The sequence below is a fragment of the Ambystoma mexicanum genome, chromosome 1q (assembly GCF_040938575.1).
Source record: "Ambystoma mexicanum isolate Mex_15411 chromosome 1q, UKY_AmexF1_1, whole genome shotgun sequence".
Lineage (NCBI taxonomy): Eukaryota > Metazoa > Chordata > Amphibia > Caudata > Ambystomatidae > Ambystoma > Ambystoma mexicanum.
Genome location: NC_090922.1, coordinates 1,359,973,805 through 1,359,985,954, shown reverse-complemented (window position 1 = coordinate 1,359,985,954; position 12,150 = coordinate 1,359,973,805).

The window sequence follows — 12,150 nt, the reverse complement described above, 5'->3', positions numbered from 1 at the left end:
CATGTATCCTTTAAAAATTTTGTTGTATTTGCAGTCTCATGCATGCATAGATCAGTTTAAGAATTAATGATCAGTGTATGTGTGGGAACTGCACGTGAGGTTGAGAAGGTGTTGTCTGAAGAAGTTTGCAAGTATGTGAGGTTGAGAAGTAAAATGTAATAGATGTAACACATTTTGAGGCATTTCAGGATAAAATGGACTCATGTGGACTTTCATAGATGTGCACAATTTATGCAAGTATGTGTGTTACAGGTGAGGTGTCGGGCCGCTAGATGTAACACTTTGAGGCATTTCAGGTTAGGTTGCAAATAGCAACATGGACACATAGAAATGGAAATGATACTTTAGGGGAATGTTTAAAATGTTGCATTGTCTTTTAGTAAAAATGAGTTACAAAATGCGATGCATGGAAGAATATAGAGTTAAGGTTGTACGTGTGAAGTTATAGACGTTGTGTTTGAAGCATAGATGTTTTAGAGTTGAAGAAAAATAATTGTGCTCTGTAGGAGTGTTGGTTATTTCATTACTAAATTTGGTGAAAAGAGTGAAGATGAAGATGAATAGGGATAGCGTCCCAGAGAGAAGGGATAGCGTCCCGCTGCGAATAGGGATAGCGTCCCAAAGTGAAGGGATAGCGTCCCACTGCGCATAGGGATAGCGTCCCACTGCGCGTAGGGATAGCGTCCCAGAGAGAAGGGATAGCGTCCCACTGCGAATAGGGATAGTGTCCCAATGTGAAGGGATAGCGTCCCACTGCGCAAAGGGATCGCGTCCCACTGTGAATAGGGATAGCGTCCCAATGTCAATAGGGATAGCGTCCCACTTGGTGAGGAGTTAACGTTTTTTTTGAGTAGGTCAAAGTGTAAGGAGGTGGTTTCTCCCAGTATTTTGGTTAGTATCACGTTTGGTAGGGAGGATCCTTCCATATGTGTGTGGGTGACCGATACCATGGGGTCATTGGTGTCGCCCAGATGTTTTGAGTTGCATCATCTCTAAAAGATGAAATTTCATCAGCATAGTTCTCCTTAGTGAAAGGTCCATTAAAGTTTACCTTGGGATGGGTCCTTTCTGGTAGTGTCATGTGAGGAGAGGTATGCATACAGTGAAATGTTCAGTTAGGTCCTCCAGCACAGCGTTTTCCTTTTTAAGGTTGTCTGTGTCTAGGAGGGGTGTGAGCAAGTTAAACATCTCTCTGACAGGTTGTCATCGGAAAGGGAAGAGATATGTTATCATATTGACTGCGTTGGACATCTTTTTGCATTGTCAATAGAAAGGGAGATGTGTTGTGATGTTACTTGTTGAGGAAGCATGAGATGGCTTGGAACACTGTGAGTGCATGGAATGTTTGACTATGAGCTTCGCTCCAGAGTTCCAATGCTGTCAGTTGGGCCTGGGTGATGGGACCCGGTGGTCCTTCTCTTATACAGCTTAAGTAACTTATAATAAAGAACTATCAAGTAACCCTAAGAAGAGTATGAAGTTACTTTACAACAGGTATCACCTACACTAATTATGCGGATGACACCCAGATACTCATCTCTATCATTGGTGACCATGTATCTGACTCAAACGTGCTCAACAAGGTCTAGGCGATTATCCTGAATGGCTCACCATGGGCTTTATTTGTACGACGAAAAAACCGAGCTACTTATTCTAGGCTCTCGCTTCAGACTGAACAATACCATTAATGTGTCCAATGACACTAAAACCCTTGGTATCTATCTTGATTCCACCATATCTCTCAACAGACAAACCAATGCTGTGGCCTCAGCAGTAGCCTATACGTGCAAACAAACAAAAGCATGCAGACCTTTTCTCTCCACCACTAATTGTATCACTCTCGCCAGAACCCTTATAATGTCTAAAATAGACGATTGCAATGCTCTGTACCTTGGTACTATCCTCAGGAATATCAATAAACTACAGGTAACTCAAAACAACGCCATTAGGGCTGCCCTTAACATTCCCAGGAAATCACACATATCTGACACCAGACGGAACCTCCTTTGGCTACCTTTCGACCAAAGAATAGCTCTGAAAACACTCATTCTGACTCATAAGTGCCAAGCGAACTGCGTCCCTGAATACTTATTGAACCGCTTCCTGGTTCACACCTCTACACGACCTCTGAGATCTACCCAAGTCCATTCTCTGCACATACCCAGATTTAAGCTGCAAAAAGCAGGGGGTCAACTTCCCTGTCCTGGCAGCCAAATTATAGAACACCCTCCCGACTACACTGATGAGAGTTGAGCCTTCCTTCCACTCCTTCAAGCATAAAGTCAAGAAATGGCTCTTTGAGCAGGACTTAGCTGCCGCTCACCCATAATTTCCCCGCTGTATTTCATACTTCAATAACACATGTATGCCACTGCTGTAAAATATGCAACTGTACAACTGTATAAACCTATATGTATATTGCATTCCTGTAAATTGTAAATATATAACTGTATATACCTATATGTAAATTGCATTCCTTCTGTATGTATGTACCACCAAGAACTGTTCATTTTTTATAATGTGTGTAACCAGTATAATTACATTATGCGCCCAGATGCCTACGGGCCCAAATGCGCAACACAAATAAAACAAATACACATAATCGTGCTTCCGGGAGTGTGAGGTCTACCTGCAACGTGCCATTTATTGCAGTCACTGGCAGCATTTGCTTCTGAGCAGCACTGTGCTTCCCATCACTCTACCAAACTCCCTCTGCAACTGAAGGCTGTCACTCAAACCTTGTCATTTATCTGGAGTGGCAGTGCACAGTCTATGCATTTTCAAATATTGTTCAGGTTCGGGAGGATAGCTCAGGGGCAACATGCTCGCCTTGGAAGCTAGATGACACGGAGCACAGCAGGTGCGATCCCCGGGTCCACGCTTAGAAACCTCTGGGTATTAAGTGCGTTATAAATAACCTATCATAACATATCAGACGCGGCATGCAATGGCGCAATATGGCATATAATGCGACAGCACATGAATACCTTTGGCCACATGTCATGGTAAGGGGGGGGGGCAAGGGACCGATATTGTGACAGATCGCAGGATTATCTTTGGGTTCAAGCAGCAAAAATTGGCATATGGGTGACATATATGTTAAACGTTAAAGGTATTTGTACCGTGCACCGTCAGTCCCCAGGCACTGTTACATAGTTTTTAAAGTGTCAGTGATGGTGTTATTGCGGAGCTCTTGTCTCATGATTTTCTTTGAACACCTTTGGCATGATGAACCTGTCATGAAATGCAGCTATGGACTGTTTGTGACCTGCCTTCTGACTGGTGGTAAGCAGGCGTAAATGTTCTAAGCCTGGTTTTACATCTATTTTTGCACTTTGGGGGATTTTGCAGTTTTTGGCAGGCGGCTGGTGCAAGGGCCAGAATTTACATGGCCAACTGCCCCACCCACTCGGCCTGCCGTAAAGTAATCCATTAGCGTCAGCATTTGGTTTTCCTTCTGGGGTTAATGCATAGGAGTCCAGTGGAATCCATGTTAAATGCCTGTTGCCATGCATATAGGTTGGGGGGGCCTTTGCACTGGTTTGCTATATAACGTGCATATGCACGCATCCATAGATTCGTCAAAATATGCATCCATTATTCATAGTGCAAACATGGACATTTACACAGAGCGGACTTGAGTGCAGGAGACTGCCCACATTGGCCGTAACTTCCTTGCGACATGCACTTCTTACCCAATTTTTCAGAACGTTTTGCCGTAAAATACACCACTTTAACACATTGCCGGTCAGACATCTTGGTGTAATTTGGCCACTCAGAGCGTGTCCCTTGCCCCCGTGTAAAGCATCCTTATGATCAGAGCGATTGAAATGTGAGTGGGATTGCGGCCGCCACTCCTCACCTTCAGGGGCCAGGTTGAAAACCTAATGAGATTTGCTCGCTTAAAATGAAAGTGGAAGCACATCTCTGGCGCCCGATACATGTGCAGTCATGTATGATTTCCTTAAACATTCCTGAAACCCATGCAATACCTCAATCTGCACGCGATCTGTCAGAGCGATAGAGTGGGCTGTGCTGTGGTCATTAACATGATTCCAATGTTGTGGCAGATGAGCACAAAAGGATGTTTAGGGAATTAGGGATTGAGAAAAGCTCATGGCTTGGGATCAGTTCTGGCAAACATATGGAAGCACATGCATTGAGACATACACAGGGTCATGCCCGAGACAATGCCAATGGGCCTCATTACACGGATGGCGGTAAGGATTAATACCGGTACCGGTAAATCCTTACCGCCTTACTAAGAGGTCCCTTTGCGGGCTGGGGGATTTAACGCCTGCTCTTTGCAGTACCGTAATTAGCGCCTTCCCCATTTCCATTATGCCCTATGGGGCAAAAATGGGAATGGGGAAGGGCAATGGTGGAAGGGGGAATTACCGCCCCACCAACCCCTTTCCGCCAAGGCGGTGCCGGTATTTTACCGGCATGAACCATGGCGCGAATAGCCCCATGGTTCTCCGGCATCCGTGCAATGAGGCCCAATGTCTTTCATAATCTAGGTTATTTTCATTGACAGGCAAAGACGAGCAGGATAACATGTTTCAGGCACAATTCTAGAGCCGTGATTGGTCAGTATCTGGGAGGCAGAATACAACATGTCGAAACGGCACAAGCTGCCTTCTCAACGCGTCACATTCTTCAAGGATCCATCATGTTTTTGCGCTCTTCACAATGTTCACACGACCAGTCAAAGACTGCATACATTCGTGGACAAAATGCATCACTATAAGGCAGGTTGTTATAGTCGGGCAGTCAAGGAAAAAGGGATGTTGACAGCATCCCTGCATAAGATATTGGAGGCCATCAGGAGTTGGGCAGAGTGGTAAAAATGCAGGAGTAATGCCAATCCCAAGTTTAGGTGGAAAGCGGGAGGTTCTGGAGGTAAAAACCTCCCTTTCTGCCCATTTCTGGTGCTATTAGCGTGGCGCTAATTGCACCGGCGCTAATAGTGCGAGTATGCCCCATTAGGACCGAATCAGAATGGGGAATTACGGCCACACCACAACTAAGGATCCCACCCAAATGGAGCCGGACCGAGTTGCAGTAGCGCTTTTTTCTGGCAGGATACCCCCAACTCATGATGAGGCCCATTGACTCGAAAATGATGTATGCTTGGAGTAGCGATGTGCCTTATCTGCACTTACTGTATAGCTTGACTATGAGAGTGATCAGGTTTTCTGCATCTTGTTGACTGAGGCTAGCTTTTTGCAAACAAAATATGAATCTGAGGTGATTCCCAGGGGTGAGCCAATCTTGGAACCACTAGAGGTACAGTAGTATATAATGGCTCCTCTGGTCTATTCCGTTCACAACTTTCTCCACCCAGCCACAGGCCGGCACTTTGCTGTACCTAATGAGTCGGTGTATGTGTTGTTTCGTGATATAGATGTCCACTTGGATGATAATGTTGGGGTTCATGTGTTGGTCCCCTGCAAAGGTCTAATCTCCTCTGGCCTTTTTCCTTTTTTCTCTTGCAAAGGTTAAGATGTGCACTTTTTCAGCGGCAGGTTTGTCAACACAATGCAAGGTATGTTTGAGCTGCACTCATGCCCACGTATGCAGATTATATGAACTATTTATGGCACACATTCAATGTGTACCTCAGCTACCACAACCATCCTGATGACAGTGTCCATCATTTGCTTTACCCGTCAGCCTGCCCCAAGGCCACTTTACAGTGGTATTATTGTACTGTGTGCAATGGAAGGCACCCATTAATACAATTATGATTATTATACTTGCTTTTGTATAACGCGTAATACCGAAGAGGTTTCTAAGCGTGGATCTGTAATTCGGACCTGTGTTGTTCTGCGTCGTCGTGCTTCCAAGACGAACGCATTGCCACTGAGCTATACTACCTATGTCACAATGGCCCTGTCAAGTGTTCATATATAAAACACCACACTTTTTCATGGCACACTTATAATGTTTCATATTTGTTGTGACCCGATACGTGATATCAACACGTGATATCAAGACCTTACAATGGGCCTCATTACACAGAAGGCGGTAATGGTTAACGTCCACTGTTAATGGTAACGGTGACCGTTAACCATTACCGCCTTACTACGAGGTCCCTTAGCGGGTTGGTGCTTTAACGCCTGCTTTTTGCAGGCGTTAAAAACCAACCCGCTAAGGGACCTTGGTGCTAATTACGGCACCGCAAAATTGCGGTGCCGTAATTAGCACCTTCCTCATTCCCATTATGCCCTATGGGGCAAAAATGGGAATGGGGAAGGGCAATGGTGGAAGGGGGAATTACCGCCCGCCAACCTTGGAATAGGGCGGTAATTCCCCTTTCCACCAAGGCGGTGCCGGTATTTTACCTTGGTCCTCCGCCTTCCGTGTAATGAGGCCCAATGACTACTCATATGGACTGTACATGGAGCTAAGGTGACATTTTTCCAATTTGTCCAATGTTCCCTTTGACGACCTGCATCATGCCCCCCCCCCACCCGCCATCCAGAAAACACAATGGGCCTCATTACATGGTGGGCGGTAAGGGTTAACGGGCACCGGTAAGGGGACCGGTGCCGGTAAACCTTCACCGCCCTATTCCGAGGTCCCTTAGCGGGAGCCGCTTAGGAACCAGGGAGTTAATAACCGTTATTAACTCCATCCCCATTCCCATTGAGCCCTATGGGGGCTCGAATGGGAATGGGGAATGGTTCTCGGAATGGGGACTCACCGGGTCCTCCAAGGTTGGAATGACCCGGTAAGCCCCTATTTCGAGAACCCAGACCTGGAATGCGGTAAGGGGGTAGCCATGGTGCAGTTATGTACGTTGAACAAAGCTCCAAAATGGTGTGCACTGAACCACTTTACCTATCCATCTGCCCACAGGAGGCACATGAGTCCTGCTGACTTTAGAAGGGCAAGCTCGGGTTTACTCACACCCAGAATGCATTCTGTTACATTTTCCACCTGCATGCATTGAACAAGGCGTGCTGGTCAAGCTTTTGGTTCAAATATCTTGCAACCCAAAGGCAACATCTTCAAATGCTGCCCGCCATGCTTCATTGTCAGCATGTGTACAGCTGCCTGCGTGCAGTGGAGTAGTACTGTCATCAGTTTAGTGTTTAATAATGTCAAAGGGCATCAAGTTTTCATTTTTTTGTATAGCAATGGAAAAGCCACGGGTCGTGGTTGAAAACCGCGTGAAAAACACAGGTGGCATGTTCAAATCACACCTCCCAGTCTTCAGTATGCAACTGTGTCCAGTAATGTGCTTAGTAATGTGCAGTAATGTCAATGGGCATGAGCCTTTTCATTTTCTGACTGCCCATGGGCTGCATGCATTCAGATAAGAGATGTCCTTGTTCTCTTCAACTCCTCATCAAATGTTTTCGTCTAGCACTCCCATCAGCCCTACACAGGACATTTATTGCATAGGGCTGAGGTAAACATCTCACAACACAGAGGTAACATCTTCAAACCTCCTTCCCGAGCTTGCATGCCTACAGATTATGTGGTAGTGCAATGTGTTTCATAAAAATGTCCATTGCTATAACCATTTCTTATTTTCCTGCAGGTATCACCGGGCACGGACAGAAAGACTGCTTTTTTTTGTTTTTTGCTTACATGCAGTTACTTATTCATAATGATGTGCAGCTATTGATCCATAATAAATAAATATATAAAGTAAATACAGGCATGTATGCTGACACGAGTTCACATTCATTTTGAGAGGATTTCCATCTGGAGGTGGGTTGTGTTTCTGGAAGAGCGTGGCTAAAAGGTAGGAGAAGAGGCAAATTGGGACAAGACGTCGAGTGCTACGGTAGTGTTCAGAGTAATAGGCAGGGAAGCTTTGTTGTCTGACCGGTTTTGATAAAAAGATATAAAGTAGTATGACTTTGAGCAATTTGTGTGCCTTCCTGCCTGGGAAAAGTCTGCAGTTGGTAACGCATGACCTGCTCCTTTACCGTATTAACGGCTCACAGTGGGAATTCAGAGAAGTGGCCCCCAGTTTCTTGGAACCAGGGGCAGGGATGGGGATCCATGCTACCATGGCAACTGTGGGGGCACAGTTGTGCTGATATCCTCTAGACAAGTTGGGGTTAATCGGTTATGGGCAATGCTCTCAGTGGAGTTGGAATTGTGAGGATAGTCTTGACGGGTGCCATTCGGGGCAACAGTTTTGGGAGTGGGCAGGGTGTCAGTATGAGAATGGGGGTACTTGAGTGATTGGTAAAGGGGTGATGGGGTTGGCAGCTGCAGCAAAGTTAGCAGTGGAATTTAAGGGTGCTGGACTTCAGGGGTACAAATCATGGATACACGGGGTAATGGCCATGGGCTGGTCAGACTGGGGCTGTTCTGCAATAATGTACTGCACGTCTTGAATTGCTACACACTCCTTTTGCACCCTCCTCATTAGCACATGCACATTGTTTTCTAAGAGGTACTAACACCTCATCAGGGTGCACAGTTTAGACAAAATGACCTGCACCCTGGAGTGCAGGGTGCACAGACAGCCCAGAAGGTGGCGTGGACCCCTTAAAAGTCCTTCTTGATGGGACCCAATCCCCTGCTCCTCCCCACACACGATGACTTCTTGTGCACTCCTTGCAAGCCCACCTCATCACCAAACTCATCAGTAGGTCTGAACCCTACTTCTTTCTCCAATGCATAGTTTATCTGCGGCATGTTAGTAGGGCCATTGACCTTTCTCCTGCTCGATGGTGACTTTTAGTACCAACAGCCCATCCATGCAACATCCAAAACTGGCATGCGCTGGTGCTAAAGAAACGAAATATGGCATGTTAATGTCATGGCCCTTTACACATGGGAATACAGCAACCGACAGTTCTGCATTCCCATACATTATCAAACCCTTCAAATGTCAATAGAGAATGAATGGGACACTTGTAATCGGAACCGTTTTAATGGGCTGTAATGGAAAGCGCAATATCGCAATATCGTCCTTATGCTCCCTCATATAGTTTCAAACCCTTCAAATAGCAGTAACAATGAAAAAACGATTAGATCACAAAGGGCAACAATTAACGTTTGGCGGTGAAGAGGATGTTGTACATTGCTTAATGTATGTGAACCTTCTCCTTTTCCTTTTGATGGCAGGCAGCTGGTGTCCAAATGTTGATCTATCGATAAATGCTTGTTTTTTGTGAGTCATGGTCTGCCACATTCAGAGCCTTCTAGTCTCCATTTCAGAAGGGGTACAGTCAGATCAGATCAGGTCTTGGAGATTAAAGGTCCACCTGTCAGTCTCTCCACCATTTCCAGAGCTGTATGTGCCATTGTGACATCAACAGAAGTTCTATCATGCAAATGCCTTACTTTTTTGTATTTGAAATGTTTATCATGCCTTCCCCTTGAGGGTGTCAATTTACACTCCACAGAAAGCCATTGCAGTGTAGAAGTATCTAATACCTCTGATGGACCAAAAACGATAGACCTTGACACTTAGCACAGGTGTGAATACATAGAGGTGGGGGAAGCGCCGAAGTGAAGGCTGGTTATGATCAACAGTGTTTTTGGCAAAGTTGGCACTGTGCTGGCTGAATCTTTATTGTAAAGTGTAAATTGTTTCTGTGTATAGCATGCATGTGTTGTGCATAGCACATGCCAATACGCCCCATGAATTTGGGGACATGTAGCCCTGTGGCGCTAATTGGAAAAAATAAATGCATCGGTGAGAGTCTTTACTGCAACACTTATCCAAGCACATGACATGATACTGACCACCTGACCCTCCCAACTGTCCTACATGTAATTTTTACATTGTTCCCTGTGTTTTGTTTTTAGAAGTTACTGTGCAGCAACAGGTCTTATTATTCTTTTGCATAAGTATTATATCATTCGTGATACTGGGGTTTCCGACAATGCTGTAAATGGACGTTGGCTGCTGGAAGCCTAAACAAGGATCACCTGCAACCGATTCTATTCTAAGAATAAAAATAATAATCCTGTTCCAAGAATGTATATATGTACATATGGGATCTATAATGTGTGATCCTGTATCTAGGTGTGACGTGATTGCTTTATCACACCGACCTCCAGAACCTTCCCTCTTCCCTCAAGGGGGTGACTAAGACCCCCCAGCAGGTGCTGTGGTACTAGGAGTAGGGGTAGGGAAAAGCATTTACCTGACACTGGAATAGAAAAGACAGCAGGCAACAACCCCTGCAGTATGCGGTTTCTTTCAATTGCCCAAACAGGAGAGGTTTACCAATGTCACATTATATTTTCTTGATAGTCCACTGCTCACACCATCCATTAACCCTTGGTGTCTATTAAAGACATGCTCTCTGTAATATAGACGGCAACACCATCAAGGTAACCAAGGAAGTAAAAACCCTGGGTTTCTACCTCGACTCAACCCTTACCTTAACTGGACAAGTTAACTCCATGGAATTGGCGGCTGCCTCCACGTCTAATCTTATCAATGCCTGCAGGCCTTTCCTGTCACCAGACAGCTGCATCACGCTAGCTAGAGCCCTCATCTTGTCCAGACTTGATTATTGTAATGCCCTCTATGCGGGCACCAAGAACAATAATATCAAAAAACTGCAGGTGATCCAAAACAACTCCTTGAGAGGAGCGCTAAACATCCCTAAAAAGACCCACATCTCTGTGATTGGACGGAACACACACTGGCTTCCTATCCAGGAGTGAATCCTTTCAAAACACTCTGTATGACCCACAAATGTCTACATATGTCAGCACCTAAATACCTGGCAGACAAATTCCCCACTAACCAATCTAATAGGCCCACATGCTCAGCATACGCATACTTACTCTGCACCCCTGGATTCAAGCTTCAGAAATCTGGAAACAGCAGCTTCCCAGTGGTAGCAGTAAACAATTGAAAACATTACCAGCCGCACTAAGGTCAGAAGCCTCCTACTGGACCTTCCGCAAACATCTGAAAACATGGCTCTTCACAAAGGAACTTCTCTACCAGCATTCTGCACCTTACTAACATCTAAATGATAGCTGCTATTCTATGTTAAGATTGTAAGATACCGCTCCATGCATATGAGTAACCTTGATACTACTGTACTCCTTATTGTCAAGAACACCTGTGTAACTTTGTAACATGCAATGGGCCTCATTCCGAGTACGGCGCTAACCAATGGCGCTATTAACGCCTTAGTTGACGCCGTACCCGGACCGGCAGCGCCTTGGTGGATGGCGGAATCACCGCCCCATTCCAAGGTTGGCGGGGCGGTAATTCCCCATTCACCAAGGCTCTTCCCCATTCCCGAATGAGCCCCCATAGGGCTCAATGGGAATGGGGAAGATGCAAATAACGGTGACCGTTCATTACGGTCACCGTTATTGGCTTGGAGGCCTCTTTGTGCCCTCGACTTTAACACCTGCTCAAAGCAGGCGTTAAGGGCGAGGGCGCAGAGGGAACTCGAAGTATGGCGGTAAGGGATTACCACCACCGGTCTCGTTACCGGTGGCCGCTATCCCTTACCACCATACTCGGAATGAGGCCCAATGTCTTTTCACAGTCAAGAACAGCGCCCAGAAGCCTCCAGGTTGGGTGCGCTATACAAATGTCTAAATACATAAATAAATAAAAAATAGATTCCCTGCTGCAATGCAATGACATTTTTCATCTGCTTCAAGATGGTTCATAACGATAGGCAGTACAGCTAGTCTTTGGATATACAGGACAGCTTTCTTCCAGATAAGTTCAGCGTCTTTCGCCTCCCTTATGGCACTAGCCTTTTTTAGGTGGCCTATCCTGACTAGGACGCCAAACCAATTACCTGGCCTTCCCCACGTGTCTTTTTCACTACCAACCTCATTTAAAGGTGCCTGCTTTGCCATCAGTTGGCATGCATTCCCCATAGCAATAACATAGGTTTGTGACATTTTTTGAAAAGCCCATGCTGTGCAAGGCCCTACTCCTATGCCTTTGTGACATTCACTGCCCCCAAGAATCCAGTGTATTGGAATGGCTGAGTTGTTTCTAAAATGCTCATATTTGCCTCCCTTCATTGCTTCGTTTAGCTGTTTAATTGTCCACCAAAAGCCACCCTCCTTGCCCTCCCAATCTGGATATGCGGATAAACGGTGTGAACTACACATTACCGCAAAATGAGTGTGATTGAGTAAAAACATAAAATGTGGATTTCTACATTCTATGTCTAGCGT